Source organism: Malus sylvestris, chromosome 15 (genome assembly GCF_916048215.2).
Source record: "Malus sylvestris chromosome 15, drMalSylv7.2, whole genome shotgun sequence".
Classification (NCBI taxonomy): domain Eukaryota; kingdom Viridiplantae; phylum Streptophyta; class Magnoliopsida; order Rosales; family Rosaceae; genus Malus; species Malus sylvestris.
The window spans coordinates 21,750,262-21,767,305 of record NC_062274.1 but is presented as its reverse complement, the minus strand read 5'-3'; the positions used below and the strand labels follow the sequence as shown (position 1 = coordinate 21,767,305).

Genomic DNA, 17,044 nt, shown 5'->3' with positions numbered 1-17,044 from the left:
ACATAATGTGTATTATTATGCTGCTGCATACACGATATATAATATGTATTTCTAGATATACCTATATATTGTTAAGTAATATGCAGAAAGAGAACAGAGAAGATCACAGAGAGAGAGAATGAATTGCTTTTCTTATTTTCTTGATTGATTTTTGTTACAAAGGGTACAGTTGCTATATAGATGAGTACTTAGCTAACTGCCTTAACCAACTCAATTACTTACCAACAATCCTAACTAATTATTCTAACATCCACACTCCTAACTGCCTTATCTATTTGGCTGATTACATGTGTCATGATCCACACCTTCCATATCCTATATATTCTAACATCCCCCCGCAAGCTCATGGTGATCCAATCATGAGATTGTTGCAATGAGTATTGAACAATGGCGAACTTAGTCCTTTGGTAAGAATGTCAGCAAACTGCTCGGAAGAAGAGACAATTTGAACCAAGAGCTTTTTACTTGCAACTCGTTCTCTCACAAAATGAACATCGACTTCAATATGTTTTGTGTGCTGATGTTACACTGGATTGAAGGACAGTGCGATTGCAGAAAGGTTGTCGTAAAAAAAAAACTGGTGGGTGAGAAATTTGAACTTGTAGAACCTGAAATAATTGTTGCAGCCAATCCAATTCAGCAGCAATGGATGAGAGAGCTCGATATTCAGCTTCAATTGATGATCTTGATATTGTTTGTTGTTTCTTTGAAGCCTAAGAGATAGGATTGTTACCAAGAAACAAAACAAAACCTGTTGTAGAACGCCTATCATTAAGATCTCCAGCCCAATCAGCATCACTAAAAGATCGGAGTGTTAAACTACCTTTCGTATATCGAATTCCATGTGTCATAGTCCCTTTGAGATATTTCAAGATTCTCTTCACAGCCAAATAATGAAAAGCCATTGGAAACTGCATAAACTAACAAACTTAGTGTACTGAAAAGGCTATGTCAGGCCGTGTAAAAACCAAGTATTGTAAGGCATGCACAATACTTCTATAGAGACTAGGATTGTTAAAAGGTTCCCCATCGTCCTTAATAACCTGTTATAAGGTAAGCAAGAAGTTGCGCATGGTTTAGAATTAAACATTTCATATTTCTCTTGAGATAGAAACAACCTTTCATCTGTTCTTGTAATTTGTATCCCAAGAAAATAATGGAGAGACCCCAGATCTTTGAGATCAAATTCATTTGTTAAATCTGCAATAACTTGTGCAATCATCTCAGTGGCATTTCCAGTAATTATAATGACATCTAAGTATAGCAACAGAATCACAAGTGAAGAACCAGAACTCTTTACAAAGATTGATGAATCAACATATGTATTATGGAACCCCAATTTAGGCAGAAAGCTTGTGAACCTGTCATTCTAAGCCCTTGGGGCTTGCTTGAGTCCATAGAGAGACTTGTGTAATTTACAGACTTTAAAATGATGATTATGATCTTCAAATCCCGGAGGTTGGGTCATATAAACTTCTTCTTGTAAAATGTCATGAAGGAAGGCTTTTTTTACATCTAATTGATGTAGAGGCCAATCATGATGAGCTGTTAAAGCTAACACTAACCTGATAATGGTTGGTTTAACAACCGGACTGAATGTTTCCCCATAGTCGAGTCCATGCTCCTGATTAAACCCTTTTGCAACAAGTCTCGCTTTATACCTCGATATTGTCCCATCAGAATTCCTCTTGATTTTAAATACCCACTTGCAACCAACAAGATTCTTATTGTGTAGAAGATCCACTAGACTCCAGGTTCTTTGAGAATGTAAAGCTGCAATCTTTTCATTCATAGCCTTGTGCCACACTAGTTATTTCATAGATGACTTATATGTTGCAGGCTCTGTGGTAGTAAGATCAACCCCTCCAGAATCACAAACTGATACATACAATGCTTTATGCTTCACAATACCACTTTTGGATTGAGTCTGCATTAGGTGGAGATTCATAGGTGGAATCTCAAGAACTACTTGGAGAGTCTCAGGACAGAACTCAAATGCCACAAGAGTTGATGAAGAGGGAGATGGAGCAGCAATAATGGACTGTGGTGTGGTTGGGGTATTAGTATCATAAGACCTAGGAGTCTGCAATACATCTGGGGACTCAATAGACCTGTGACATGACTCTGTATGCATTTGAGGTGATTGACTATGTGTTGGAGATGGTTGTGCATGTATTTGAGGTGACTGAGATCTAGTAGATAGAGTATTTTTAAGTGTAGATGAAGTGTGCACTCTAGAATTTGAAACTGGTGAAACAAGAACATTTTGAAGATTTGGAGTTGGTAGTGGTGCATTGTCAAGTAATAGAGTGGGAGTAATAATCTGAGCTTTAGGTAAACAGATAGGAATGGAAATGGAAACTCAAGTTCATTGAATATGACATGTCTAGAAATGTAGGTCTTTTTGGTTTCCAGATGATAACAGATTTACCCTTTATAGTGAGGATCATATCCCAAAAATAAGCATCGAGAGGTTTTAGGTTGTAATTTGGAAATATTATATGGTTTAAGGAGAGGATAGCAAGAACAACTGAATACCCTTAAGTGAGAAAGTTTAGGGATAACATCATATAGTAATTCAAAGGGTGATTTGTTATGAAGAACAATAGTTGGCATTCTATTGATTAAGTAGGTTGTTGTATGACAGGTATAAGTCCAAAATAATGAAGGTAAATGAGCAGTTTGCAACAATGTAAGGGAAGTTTCTACAATGTGCCTATGTTTACGTTCAGCTAACCCATTTTGTTCAGGGGTATAGGGACAAGAAATCTGATGGAAAACACCTTGTTTAGTGAGAAATGTTTGAAACATTTTGCTTATAAACTCTCATCTTCCATCACTTTGCATAATTTTTATTTTGGTTGTAAATTGAGTGCAAACATAATGATAGAAATAGGCAAATGTAGAGAAAAGGTCTGATTTATTGATTAAGAGAAAAATCCAACTGAATCTACTACATTCATCTGTGAACAGGACATAGTATTTATACCCATCTAAAGATTGACAAGGTGCCGAACCCCACAAATCACTATGTATCACCTCAAAAGGAACCACAAACCTAGTTTGAACATACTAAAAATGTAACTTGCTAAATTTCCCCTTTAAACAACTTTGACATTGTAGAAGATGTATCATGTACAGTAACTATGCTAGACTTATTATGCATTGTAGAAGAAACTGAGTTGGAAAGATGACCTAATCGGTTGTGCCAAAGAGTTGAATTGACTAGTTTTCCCAAGCAGGCCATGATTTTTTAAGTTGAAGAAAATTGATGTGGTATAAGAGATGGTATAGGATAGAGTCCATTATTGCATACTCCTTGGAATAGGATTCTCCCTCTGGCCTTGTCCTGGATCCAAAAAGAGAAAGCATCGAATATTAACAAACAATTGTTGTCTAAACATAATCTATGCACAGATAAAAGATTATGAGACAATCTAGGCACATAAAGAACTGAATTCAATTTCAAAGGATGATGTGAGGTCCTCAAGAGAGAGGTGCCTATGTGAGACGCTTGCAAACCTTCCCCATTTGCAGTCTGGACAGTTTCAATCATTGGATATGGTGATGCCAAGCTCAAATTCCTCATATCAGTAGTCATATGGTTTGTGGCCCCAGAATCAGTGAGCCAAACTTCGGGCGAATATTGTGTGGTGGTGGACAAAGGTACAGAGTTAGCCATTGCAGAATGCATCATGTGATTGGATGGCACTGAGTGTGAATACATGGTGTTCATGGCTGCCATGTGTGGGACTTGATTAGGAGATTTATTCTTAAAGAAGCAAGTTCTTGCAATATGATTTTTCCTGTCACAGCTTTGACAAGGCTCAACAGGCTCAACATATCTAAAGTTACAAGTTGAAGCAGACTGTCCTTGTTTAGAGCAAATCTGACAGATAACATTTGAAAAAGATGCACCACTGTTGAATGAAGACGGAGTCCCAAGAATTCCAAGAGCAAAATCATGTACCACAGGCTTGGAATTATAATACCTTTGTCCTAGATTATTGTTAAACTTCCCTTTACCTTTATACTCAAAATGGTTTAACAGAAGCCTTTATTGTCCATACTCAAAATGGTTTAGCAGAAGCCTTTATTAAGGGATGAAATTGATTACCCGCACTCTGCTCATGAAAACAAAATTGCCAGTTTTTACATGGGTACATGCTATTTTGCATGATGCATTATTAACTCAGTTGAGACATGTTACCAACCATTAATAGTTCTCAGTACAACTCGTGTTTGAGAACTAGCCAAACATTATACATTTACGAGTTTTTTGTTGTGTTATCTATGTGCCTATTGCACTATCACAACGTACTGAAATGAGGCATCATCGCGGATTAGGCATTGATGTTGAACACCATCTATCATTCAATTTTGGAACCCTTGACTGGGGATATGTTTACCTCGGGGTTTGCGGACTATCATTTTGATAAGACAATTTTCCCGCCGTTAGGGGGAGAAAATAACATCATTCTAGAAGAACGAAGAAAAAATATCATTCCAACAGAATAATGAGAAAAGATTGTTCCAGAAGAACGAAGAGAATTTGTCTTATTTTGATTCACGAAGCAATCAACATGAAAATGAAGTAAGAATAATTGAATGATGCAATGATGTATCAATCAAATGCCAGATGTATTTAATGATGAAAGAAAGTGATGAAATCACATATATTTGTTGCAAATGTGCCTACAAGAATTGATATCCTTGTTGGACAAAAATAATGAGGCTGCAAATGATTTCTCTGTTGCACGCCTAAAGCGAGGCAGACCCTAAGACTCAAAAAAATTCTGTCTTCCGAAAGAGGAAGAATATGGCACTCCTAAACTATTGCATTCCCGAAGCATAACTGTTGCATGCCAGAAGCATGACAATTACCACATGGATATACGACAATCTGCATACATGCGAATATTGATGTCTCATGCATGAAGCATGATAGATGTATAAGTTTCAAATGACTCAATTCCCAGAAGTGAAGATTAAAATCCAAGCTCTATAACGCTCTAGAGGAGGTTATAATCTACATTCTCTAAACTATGACTATCCTGGAAGAGATAGTGTAATGCCCTTGAAGAGGCAATGGTCCAAAGAAATGAAAAGTTTTTATGCTTGCGCATGCACATGAGAATATGGGATCACGGATTGATGATAACCAATGGTAATTTTGGTTTTTATAAGTAGCTACTAAATTCTTCAATGAGCTGTGTTGATATTGAGTCCCGTTCTTTTTCATCAACAAAATTATTGGCCAAAATGGAGAAAGGCAATTCCATTACAATTTTGTAAGAACGTGGAAAAATTGACCTATATATTTGAATATAATACAAATAGCCAAAAGATGTTGAACCATGAAGGTTATATTAGGCGTTTGTAATACAGTGAATTACACTCACATGATATGACACAAACTTGTAAACGAGTTCATATGAATGGAGAATTATATACGAAGGGTTATGAGTCGCCCACATCATATATCCATAAGTAAATCCCTCAAGTATACATGTAAATTCCAAAGGAAAATATGTCATGAAGTGTAAAAAATCCCTGAAGGATTCAAATTGCTTGAAGTAAGCCCTCGAAGGGTAAAGCAGAAATTATGTACTCAATACCAATGGATGGTATAAATTGCCTTAGTGAGTACTATCATTATGATATTGTTGCAACATACTAAAATCTCTTGCAAGAGTCAATGACATTAAATTAGAACTCCTGAAGAGTTGATGATATTAAATTGAAACTCCCGAAGAGTCTAGAAAGAATATAGAGTGTTGAGAGAAATATTGTTTCGAACTGCAGATCGAACAATATGCCAACACGAATCTTATCCATGATGTTTATGATATTAAAGAATCATATGGATTTAAGATTATGAGTTGAATACTCAAATGATGTCGACACTAAGAATGATCATTTATCTTCGTGAGGGTAAAGATAAATTGATATTTGGTCCAAAAGTACCACATCTTAGTGAAGTATATGCTTTATTGTAAAGCTTATATATTAATATCTTCGAGAAATTACAGATATGTGCATACATATGAGTTAAAACAAACAAACAGGATGAAGCCTTCACAAAGGTTGCTCATGTGAAACCTTAGTGCTCGGCAGTACCCCATAAGGGGGAGGCACTGGAGATTGATCATGTGGCACCCCAGTACTTAGCAAAACACTAGAAGGGGAAGGCATCAGTTGCTTTCAGAATCTAGCAACGAACCTCTGGTGATCACCTTGAATCTGACTTTCAGATTCCTGCAGCTGGTCGAGCTTTCTTTTCATGCTTGTAGAGTAATTATTTGCAAGCACGTGTAACATTTTATTCTCATGCTTGAGCCTTCTGATCTATTATTTAAGACTTGCCACCTCAACCATCAATGATTCAACTTGACGAGTTTGAGCAAGTAAGCGTTGACCCATATTGGATACAAAGCCAGCACACTGAACACTGAGAACCAAGGAGTCTTGAACGGCTGACTTATCAGACCATTTTGAAAGGATTCTATTATCTTTTGGAGTGAGAAGATTCCTAGCTACCACAATAGCAGTTATGATATTCTTCATCACAAAGTCCCCAACAGTAAGAGATTAGAAGATAAGAAGGACGGGCGCTATATATTATCATGACGCTGCTCGTTTATATCACTCCTAAGACTCAAATCTAAGCAAATGTTAAATGGGCAAGCCATTTTCATAAATGATGAAGGAAAAATGAGGTCAAATAAAATCTCAGAAGTGTAAGAAGAGGAAATTTTCTATAAGCAGCAACTTTTTTAGCATACTCTTGAACACAATTGATGTCTCTATAAAAGAAGAGGCAACTGAGCCACTTGTTCAGAGATCGAAGAGGCACCGCTCTCCGAATTTCAAAAGCCAGATTTTCCTGAATAAAGTTTGTTGGCATTTTTCAGACTCAATCTCATCTTTTTTGGATATCGTGTGAAACTTTGTCAAAGATATATGACAAAGTTGAAAACGCGTAAATCTTACTGTTCTAATTACACCACAGTTGCTGACAAAAGTAAAGGCAGAACACCACTACTTGCTCTTAGGAAATCTCTATATATGTCGACCTCCGTTCTCCATAACAAGGCAGACCTGCAAGAATACCTAATTTTTCCTCATCTCCGAGAATGCATCTTCAACAAAGCATCTCGAAATACTCAGTTTTCTTCCTCTCCGAGAATACTTCTTTAAAACAAGTCACATCAGAGCAAGAGTATCTCATATCATCAGGGTCGAAAGAAAGAGTATCTCATATCATGTTTTCTCCTTGTCCTTTCCTTTGTCCTTGTTCTTACCTGCAAAGACAAGGATAAAGAAAGCAATATGTCGAAACCTCCAATCAAACTTCCGCTGCCACACATGGATGAGTCACAAAGAAGTGATGAACCATTCAAATGTAAGGGTTGCATTCCACTTCTGCATCAGTGGACAAATACTACAAGAGAATATGCCACATATGCATGAGGGAAAACCAGGGAAAATACCATTTATGCAAGGGGAACAGATAAGGCAAGCGAAAATGATACATTGAAACATGTGGAGACAAGCGCAACAAAATCAAGTCTCTAAGGTCTTTGAAGAGATCACAAGTCTGATTCAAGATCAAGTGTCCACCACCCTTTAATCAAATTTAGCTCCAAATAAATGAAGTAAATTCAGACTTTTGGAGGAAATCAGAAGACCATCCAGCCCAGTTCAAGAACAAGCCTATAGAAAGTTAACAACAAGTAAAACACCTCTTTCGGCAACTCTTCTTGCTAAGAGACTGAAGCAGAATGATCAGCGATCAGCCTAAATGATTTGAAATCAGGGGGAGATACTCATCAGGGGGAGCATCCAAAATAGATCAAGATTTTAACGAGTCAATCGAAGACTTGTGGCCATCCAAGAAGAAGTGTTGTGAATAATATGTGGATGGCCCACATGAATGGTTTGTTACTATTTATGCACAGTATTTTCACTATTCATTTGTGGAAAATTTGTAAAGTGAATAGTGTTCTCCTTGCTTATAAAATGAATGAAAGGTGAAGAAGGAGGAGAGATACAAATGAGCATAGAAGCAACATGGCTGAGAAGAGAGGAAGAATAGAGAGATAATATAAAGAGTTGTCTTTGTACTCCTATTATCCCAAATTATAATGAAAGCACCACTATTGTCCCGATGACGTACTCCAATCACACTGACTGTAGAGGAACCTCATAAATTTTATGTCTTGTTTCATTTATTCCACTGCACACACCGTCGATTTTACAACAACATAATTATTGTGAGGATATATGTTGTGAGGCCTGACTTGATTCATCATGATGCAGCTCATGCTGAGAACTAAGCCAAAAGCTCTTCTAAGTGACTCCATATATAAATTATCAAAATTTGCTTCTGCAATGGTACTGTTTGTCGAACCATGCATATCTTTGCTTTTTGGAGTTGCTGATTTTGGTTCTGAGGTGAACCGAGGTTTGGTTTCCTCCTGTAGCCAACCTGCATGCATGCGTGCATGTGTTGATTTATGGAGCCATGAAATGTTTGCTACAACATTGCCGATCGAGTCGGTCGACTAGACAACCATATAGGTTCTTTTAATTAGGTATAGAAGCTTTGTTCTACTAAGCATTAAAAAGACAATAAAGTACGGATTTAGTTATCAACAAATAAAAAACGAATTTAGTTAAATCTCAACAGTTCATTTGTAAAAATTGATGTGCGGGAAAATCATGCTTAGGTATAGTCCGTTTAGGGTTTCAATCTGCATGCAATGCACGGTGGCCCTTTAGGCCTAAGATGGGGTCCTACATTTTTATTCAATTTTTTTTTCTTTGATATTTTCTTCAGAAAACTTTAAAAACATGAACTGAATATCAAAACGTCATTTTTTGGGGCCTCAAAAAGGCCCAAACCCATTTATGTATCATGCACGATCGATGCCTCATTGCTTCAGAGCATATTTCTGTTTTTGTGTTGTACTATCCACACATTTTGTTTTATTTTTCACATATTTTTATTAATTTTTGTTATTTAATCTTCTTTAATTAAGTCGATTCGACTAAATTAAGATAGTATGTATGAAATAAAAAGGAGTATGTAGATAACACACTCCAACTGTTTTATACTCAAATCATGGAATTGAAAGGTGAGGTTGACCTATCTTAAAGATAATGCTAGAAACTGTTGCATCTTGATCTTCTGATTTAAGCTGTTAGACTTGGTTTATTTTATTTTATTTTTTTAGTAAAAGACTTGGTTTAGTCTTTCGAGAAAAACTAAAATATGCGATAGCTTTTGTTACAAGTAAACATTTTGGAAATTTGCCGATTCTTTAAAACTAATTTATGTGGCGCGTAACATTTTTGTAAATTGTAAATAAATTAAGAATAATGTTAAGTATATCAAATTTTTACACCAAATAATATGTCATCACTTAAATATTTATTTTTATTCAAGTTGAAATTTAAATTTATATTATGTAGAATGTATCACATCATTTAGTACACAAATTTGATACATGAATTTGATGTATGTCACACCACCCATAAATTAATGATGTTGGCTCCAGACATAAACAAATGAAACCAAAAAGCTTGGCTACACACACCAAATTCATGCATCAAATTTGTATACCAAATTGTGTGCCACATTCTACATCATATAAATTTTTATTACAATTATTAATCAAATCCAACTGTAATTAAAGTACAATTTAATTAGTGTCACATCATTTAGTGCAAAATTTTGATGTGACAAGCATTATTCTAAGTTTGTCACATCAACTGAGATTCAAAACATTATAGTAATAAAAAAATTACAACTCAAATAGTTAAAGAGCATTTACTCTTGCATTTGAGGTGCTATATTGAATTATATATGCCCTGCCCAACTACCATTGTATGTACATGAAGAAGAAAAAAGCATTCTTTACATGAATTTGTTTCAACTTCAAAAACATACGTCTGAAAAGAAAGTAAAAATGTGAATAATGTGAAACCTCGTTAGTATTAGATGAAGATTTATAAGCTTTTCAACGAAGACTTGACTTGACACACTCCGACCGAGATCAAGGCATGTTGGCCGTCACGTGAGGGTGATGTAGCCATGTGCACAATGCGGAAGCAATAAGGATAAGAAACATGAATAATTAAAAAAACGAAACTACTAGAGTGCACTAATAAACAGAAAGTGTTAAGAGTAAGATACAAAAGTAAATACTCCTAATCAGAGCATAACAAGTCTAGGTGCAGTCCAGTAGGACAAGTATTAGTTATACAGTACCATAAGATGTCCTACAATTATTTTAATATGTCAGAACACCGAAATCCTTGTACCCAGCAACAACAAGCTTACCTAAAACCTGGAAGGGCACAAAACAAAAAACGTGAGTGGGCAAAAACAAATGTTTTACAAAACCATTTCATTTATCAACATTTCTAACCCCTCGCTGTAAAACATGTATAATTTTTTCCCAGAATTAGAATATAAGCATATACATAAATATATATGAAATATATTAACTCAATTCATGCTTCACATAATCATATTCATATGTGTGCCATGTCAAGATATAACAGAGTAAGTAATTCAGGTGAGAATAACTTCATAGAAATATAACATATTAGCTAGAACCCCTGTGGTAGTTTGTACGGGTGAATTCATAGCTCATAAGTCAATCTAGCCGGAGTCACTACAATGACCTATACGATACTATACTGCACAAGAGTCGGAACCAAATGAAAAGGTCTGTACGATAATGCTGGGTGTAATATAATTATGCTCAATACTACTCTCACATCACAGCTGGGCAATAAATCGCTAGTCACCTACGAGTCAGAACCATAGTAAAGGTCTGTACGACAAGACTATGCACCTAAATTGAATACAATGTGAGCATATGGTGCGGGAGGTGACATTAATATACAGGTCTGTGCCATATCTCTAGCTAAATCACAATCACCCTAGGTGCAGTTTTATGAGCTCAACGTTATTCAATCACATATCACACCATCGGTAATTCACATAACTAAACATAACTCAACCGAGCTTACCTGAGTGTCCACAACACCACAATTATATATAATGCATCATATACCAATTCATATACGAAATATAAATTCATATGCATGGCATTCAAGGCATAATCTCATTTAAACATATTTTCTGGGAAAATGTCAAGTATATAAATATATACTGAAAACCAAAAGCCCACTCACTGGTATGTCAAAGGGTCGTAGCCCCCGAGTCGCCCTTGAACGTGCTTGTCCTTGGGATAAGTCTCACCTATATGCGAATTAACTATAAAAACGTTATTTAAAGTACATAGACAAAACTAGCTAATAATTTCTCATACAATGCTCAAATGGAGTTTTTGAATATATCAACGTGATCTACACAACTCCACGAACATCCCCATATTTTTAGAAAAATTTTCCGACCACCCACGCGCCGGCCAAGGCACGGCCAGACTCGCCGTCCATGCGCGGGCACATGCCTGGCACACCAACGGCAACAGTGATGCCGTTATGAATATTCCGTTAAATAGTAACGGAATTCGTTAAAGTTAACTAATGCCGTTGGAATATTTCGTCAAAGTTGACGGAATATTCCGTCATCCCTAACCTCAAACCTCCGACAACCGTCACCAGCGCCGAAAACTGGGTAATTTTAAAACCTTGATATCTCACTCGATATTCAACCAAATTTCAAAAAAATTATGTCAAAATGAAGCTTAGAACAATTAGAACAAACCCATACCAGTTTTAGGACCTAAATCCCACGAGATTCGCCGGAAAACTCATCGATATTCCGGTTAAACCTGCAACTCGCCGTTTTCGCTATTCTGACATCCAAACTCTTCCAACAAACCACTCCTAGCCTCGTGAGGACCTCCTTATGCTACCTATAAGCTTGAAATCCCCAAAACATAAGATTTTACATTTGCATGAATAGTGCCATAATCGGAGATCGAGGAAACTAGGGTTTTCGAAGGAGTTCTTACCTAAAAATGGTACCATTCAACTCGTATGAACCTCAGGAACACAATAGTGTTCTTTAAACCTTTGATCTGCAAGTTTTCTTATGGATTTAATGTTGTCCGTACATGAAGGAAGGAGAGAGAGAGTGAGTCCGAGAGATGAGAGAGCAAGGGAGAGAAGAGAGAGGAAGGGTGTGTGTGTGTGAGTGGTCCACGTGCGTCACCAACCAAAACCACATAAACTTAGTCCAATTTTTGTCCAAAAATTAAGGAAAAATGCAAGTTTGAACCACCCCTAACATGCATAACACACACCACAACACTCATGTCCAAGGGTATAACAGTCAATTCACATCGTCGAAATTAAATATTCAGAACGGGCTGTGACATGACTGGTGTAGAACAACGATGGCATGAGGTTTGTCTCTCACGTACGGCTCTAGCCAGTTAATTAGTTATTTGACGAGTGAGTGATGTAAATGCAAAACATTTAATCCTAATTATACGGTAAATTCTCTCCATCTTTATTTTGCGTTTACTTCACTCACTTGTCAAGTAGTAACGAGAAACGCATAAAAAGGTTCACGATGTTATATAAATGTTCTTCTATATTGTTTCTTGTATAAAACAAACACTAATGTCAGTCAGTATTTAGTGTTGACCCACCAGATTAAGAAGATTGGGAAGATTTACCTTAAGATAAATATCTAGATGAGAACATTATTAGAAGACTTTTTTTTAACACGGGTTAGGCTCAAATGAGACTGAGTACTGGTTTGGTACTGAGGTGATTTTATAAAAAAAAATGAGTATAAAAAAAAGATGAGCTCAAAAAGGTGTTTGGTAAATACTTAAAAACAACTTATTTTTACAGTTTTGAGTAAAAAAAAGTTGAAAACGTGAAGTAGTAAAAATGAGTTTATTTTTACAACACAGCATAAACAATATTTTTTCAAAATATAACAATATCAAATCAGCCCCGAGTGATTCGAAAAATATAGGTTGGCTTCACATGCTCTTTCCAAGAAGTGGCATATGCATCATCAAATGTCGTATCGCCCGCAAATCTTGACCATAAATAATTTAATGCATGCCAAACTTTCACACATCAAATGATTGAAAATACTGATCATAGCACTCTTCTATTTATCAATTTATGATGCTTCCTTGTGTTGCGATGAGCCATAAATGTTTCTTAATAAAATTTGGAGTTGAAGACTGATCGTAACAATCTTCTATATCTTCTATAAACTCTTCTACGCATGCTTCTTTGTGTCGTGATGGGCATAGATGTTCTTAATAAGGACTAGGGTTCAAATTTTCTTCTCTGTAATTAAGCTTTCAAGTAGGAGAGATTTTTCAGTATGACTGTCACACGAGATGGTACACTATGTGTCCTTATATAAATGATGGATTATGTGTGTTAAAATGTTAATAACTTAAAAATTAAAATTTTCCACCACTTGCAGAAAAATACTTGATGTACCATCTATATTCTCGTCACAACTAAAAATTTCTCTTCAAATAGACCCTACACGTCTATATTAAAAAAAAAAAAAAACCCAACATGTCATTACTTATTCACTTTTAGAGGCTCCTTTTGCTTTTAGTAAAGCTACCCAAAAGCCAAAATCCAAAGGCCAAAAGCCAAGGAAATCATAACTAAAATTTGGAGCCAAATCCCTACGGCATTAAATATATGGAATTAGATCATCTTCGGATCTTCTCATTAGAGTTCCTAAAAATCAATTAATACCAACTGATTATCAAAAATCATGCGACCACCATTGAATACTTTTTTATATTTTAAAAAGTAAAACAGCTTCGTTTTGTATTTAAAAATTAAAAAAAATATTGACACCACACGATAGTTGTTATTAATGGATTCCAAAGGTCCCCAATAAAAAAATCTGGAGAGGATCTAATTCCTAAACATATATATCTTTATTCTGTACGACAACATGGCCATTGGCCGATCCGGAGATTTGGATGCAGGAGTGAGAATTCAAGATGGGGCCCTTCATATATATACTAAGCATTTTTTTTTATCATACACTAAACTCTAAGAAGTAAAATTTCAATAAAAAATCATCACGAATAAAAATTAATAGTTTCTAGTAGCAAAACTATCAGTTTACAACATTGTAATCAACTAAAAACCGAAGGAAGCCACTAAACAAGCTTTGTTGAACAATGGTCCTAAATTAGTCAATTAAGGGGGGTGGATTTCGCATCTTTACTCAAATTAAATTTGATTTCGGTCTAAGCTATAAAATTTCAAGAGGAATTGAAAAGATTTTTAGGAGAAAAATAATCATATTTCAAATCAATTTATATTGATTGACTGTCTCTGTTATGTTGTTACTAAAGTAACGACTATGACTTGATACAGAGCTGGCACTTCTAACTATGATGAATGCGTTAATTCTGGATATATATATCTTTCTTGGTATATCCAGATATTAGGTAGGAGCATAAAGTGAAACATTAGAGGGTTACAAAGATAGTTATTAAACACCATCGGATTTCAAAGTAGCACAATCTAATTCAAAAATCTCACCCAATTGAGCACGTTTATCATATTTTTTCATAGTAGCGAGATCGCTATAACTGACTCTGTTGAGTTCGCCGTCATAGAACTCTACAGTTACACCTACTTGTTCGAATCAATCGACCCGATCTAGAATATATTCTAACTATCAACGAATTCCGAGAATTTTAGGCGAAATGGAGAGGCTGGACCTGAAAGAAGAGTGAACGCGAAACCCTGAAAAGGAAAAAATGTTTATCGTGGAAGAGTCCCAATGTGAAAAAAAAAAGAAAAAAAAAAAGGTAAAAGACTATTTACTACCCTCATGTTTCGTGGTTTTCAACATTTAGTACATCAAGTTTTTTTCGTCTTAGAGTCATACCTAAAGTGTTAATTTTGGGACAGTCTCATACATCCGTTAGTCAAACTATTAATTATCCCGTTAATTGATGATGTGGCGCCTATATGGACAATGATTAGGCGTCACGTGTCATTAAAGCGTCCACGTGGAAATTAAAAATTAAAAAATAAATAATTGGTCTTCTTCTTCCTCCCCGACATTCCCTTCCTCCCTTATCCCTCCATTCTCTTCTCTGCACGAACGCACCAAATCCCGAGTTCCTTTCAAATCCTCGCTGCGGAGTTCCCTCCCCTCACTCGGCTTGCCTACTTCGCAGCCACCATCTCCGCCATTGACGACATCTCATCCTCTGTGTCCAAATCCTGGACCCACTGCCACAGCGGCGCTGTTGTAGTTCTTGGCCCTTTCTTTTCTCTGCCCTCCTGTCTCTTTTCTTCCTTTCTTCTTCCTTTTTCATTTTGATTTTCCTTTTCCATTTCCGTTTTCTTTCATCTCGAAAGAGACCCCAATTTTTTTGGGTTCACAAAAGAAACCCAATATTAATTTATTTGAATTTTTTTTTCTTTTAACTTTATAGTTTTCTCGAAAATTGGGAAGATTTGGGTCTCCTCCACCTGGGTTCACAAAGAAAAGATCCATACTTGAAAATACCAAATTCTTGAACCGATTCCAACCAAAACCCTTTTGGATCAAAACCTAGTAGATTTGTACCTTTAGAATTTGAAAAATATAACCCTAAATTGTTGAACCCACTCTCCAAATCGCCTGAATAATCAAGGAGGAGTACCTAAATTCGCAAAGGTTAGAAACAACATCTTGGAATCTTCTCACTTCAGCTTTTGTGAATCTCTGGCTGTGCGAAGATGAGAATGAAAAACAAAACAAAAAAAGAAAAACAAGAATCAGGGAGGAACCCACCAAACCCTCCAAATCGTCCGTCCGTCCTTCGCTCCCTCCCTTCTTCTCCCTCCATTCTTTCCTATGCACGAACCCACCAAATCCCGAGTTCCTTCCAAACCCTTGCCGCCGAGTCCCTTCCCTTCACTCGGCTTGCCTACTTCGCAGCCACCATATCCGCCATCGACGACCGGCTTTTTTCCTAACCTTGTGGTTAAATGCTCCAGCATGCACACCCATGGTTAATGGCTTTGAAAGCTGGTACTGGATATGATGGTGAGGAGATCAGTCAACGATGGTGGATCGGAGCTGAGAGTTGAATCAAACGAGTCCAGTGGTTGCGGGATCTGGGTTCTGTGAGGGTTTGGTGGGTTGGTGCATATATCCACACCTTGAGGAGTTGAATCGGAGCTAAGAGTTTGGTGGGTTGGTGCATATTTGGGTTCTCATCTTCGGACTCGTTGTGGGACCTGGGACTCGTTTTGAGAAGAGAATGCAGGGATAAAGGAGGAAAGGAATGTCGGGGAGGAAGAAGAAGACCAATTTTTTTATTTTTTATTTTGAAATTTTAATTTCCACGTGGATGCTTTAATGACATGTGGTGCCCAGTTATTGTCCACATGGGTGCCACGTCATCACTTAACGGAAGAATTAACAGTTTGACTAACGGATGTATGAGACTGTCCCAAAATTAACACTTGAGGTATGACTTTGAGACGAAAAAAACTTGATGTACTAAATGTTGAAAACTACGAAACATAAGGGTAGTAAACAGTCTTTTACCAAAAAAAAAAAGTAGAAATCGCGGGCTCCAAGCGTGTTTTATCATATTGAAACATGGGACTGCCACAAACGTGAACAATTTATTTGATGTAAATTTATAGGGCATTTTGATATAGGCGCCTCGTTTTTTAATTTTTTAGACTAAACATACACTCATTTTGAAAATTTGATCAAACATTTTCCTAAAATTTTGGTTATTAATTTCAGTTCATATTCCCTATTCTCCCTATATTTATGCATTTATTATCCATCTCCTGGGCATTTCGTTTTCTTTTCCTATTACTCTATATTTATGCATTTATTATCCATCTCTATGCATTTTTTTATTGTTTGTTATAATATTTAATTTTTTTTTGTGAATATAGTAGAATATTTATAAACAAAATTGTCAAATTTTATTATTTAGAAGACCGAACACATAGTAAAGATTTGTTTGATTATATAGGTACGTCTAGTTACCTATAATATGGACACATTTAATTTTATAGTGGATTTGAGTTT

At 36.1% G+C, this 17,044-nt stretch overlaps 1 long non-coding RNA gene across 1 annotated transcript; it reads right to left on the bottom strand.

The window, feature by feature from the left end:
• Window positions 1–9,781: 9,781 nt before the first annotated feature.
• On the bottom strand, window positions 9,782–12,121 carry LOC126604803 (uncharacterized). The gene is made up of 3 exons (XR_007616745.1): window positions 11,753–12,121; window positions 11,212–11,278; window positions 9,782–10,355 (listed from the first exon to the last, which is right to left on the bottom strand). It is a non-coding gene; the product is annotated as an uncharacterized LOC126604803 (long non-coding RNA).
• Between the last annotated feature and the right edge of the window lie 4,923 nt (window positions 12,122–17,044).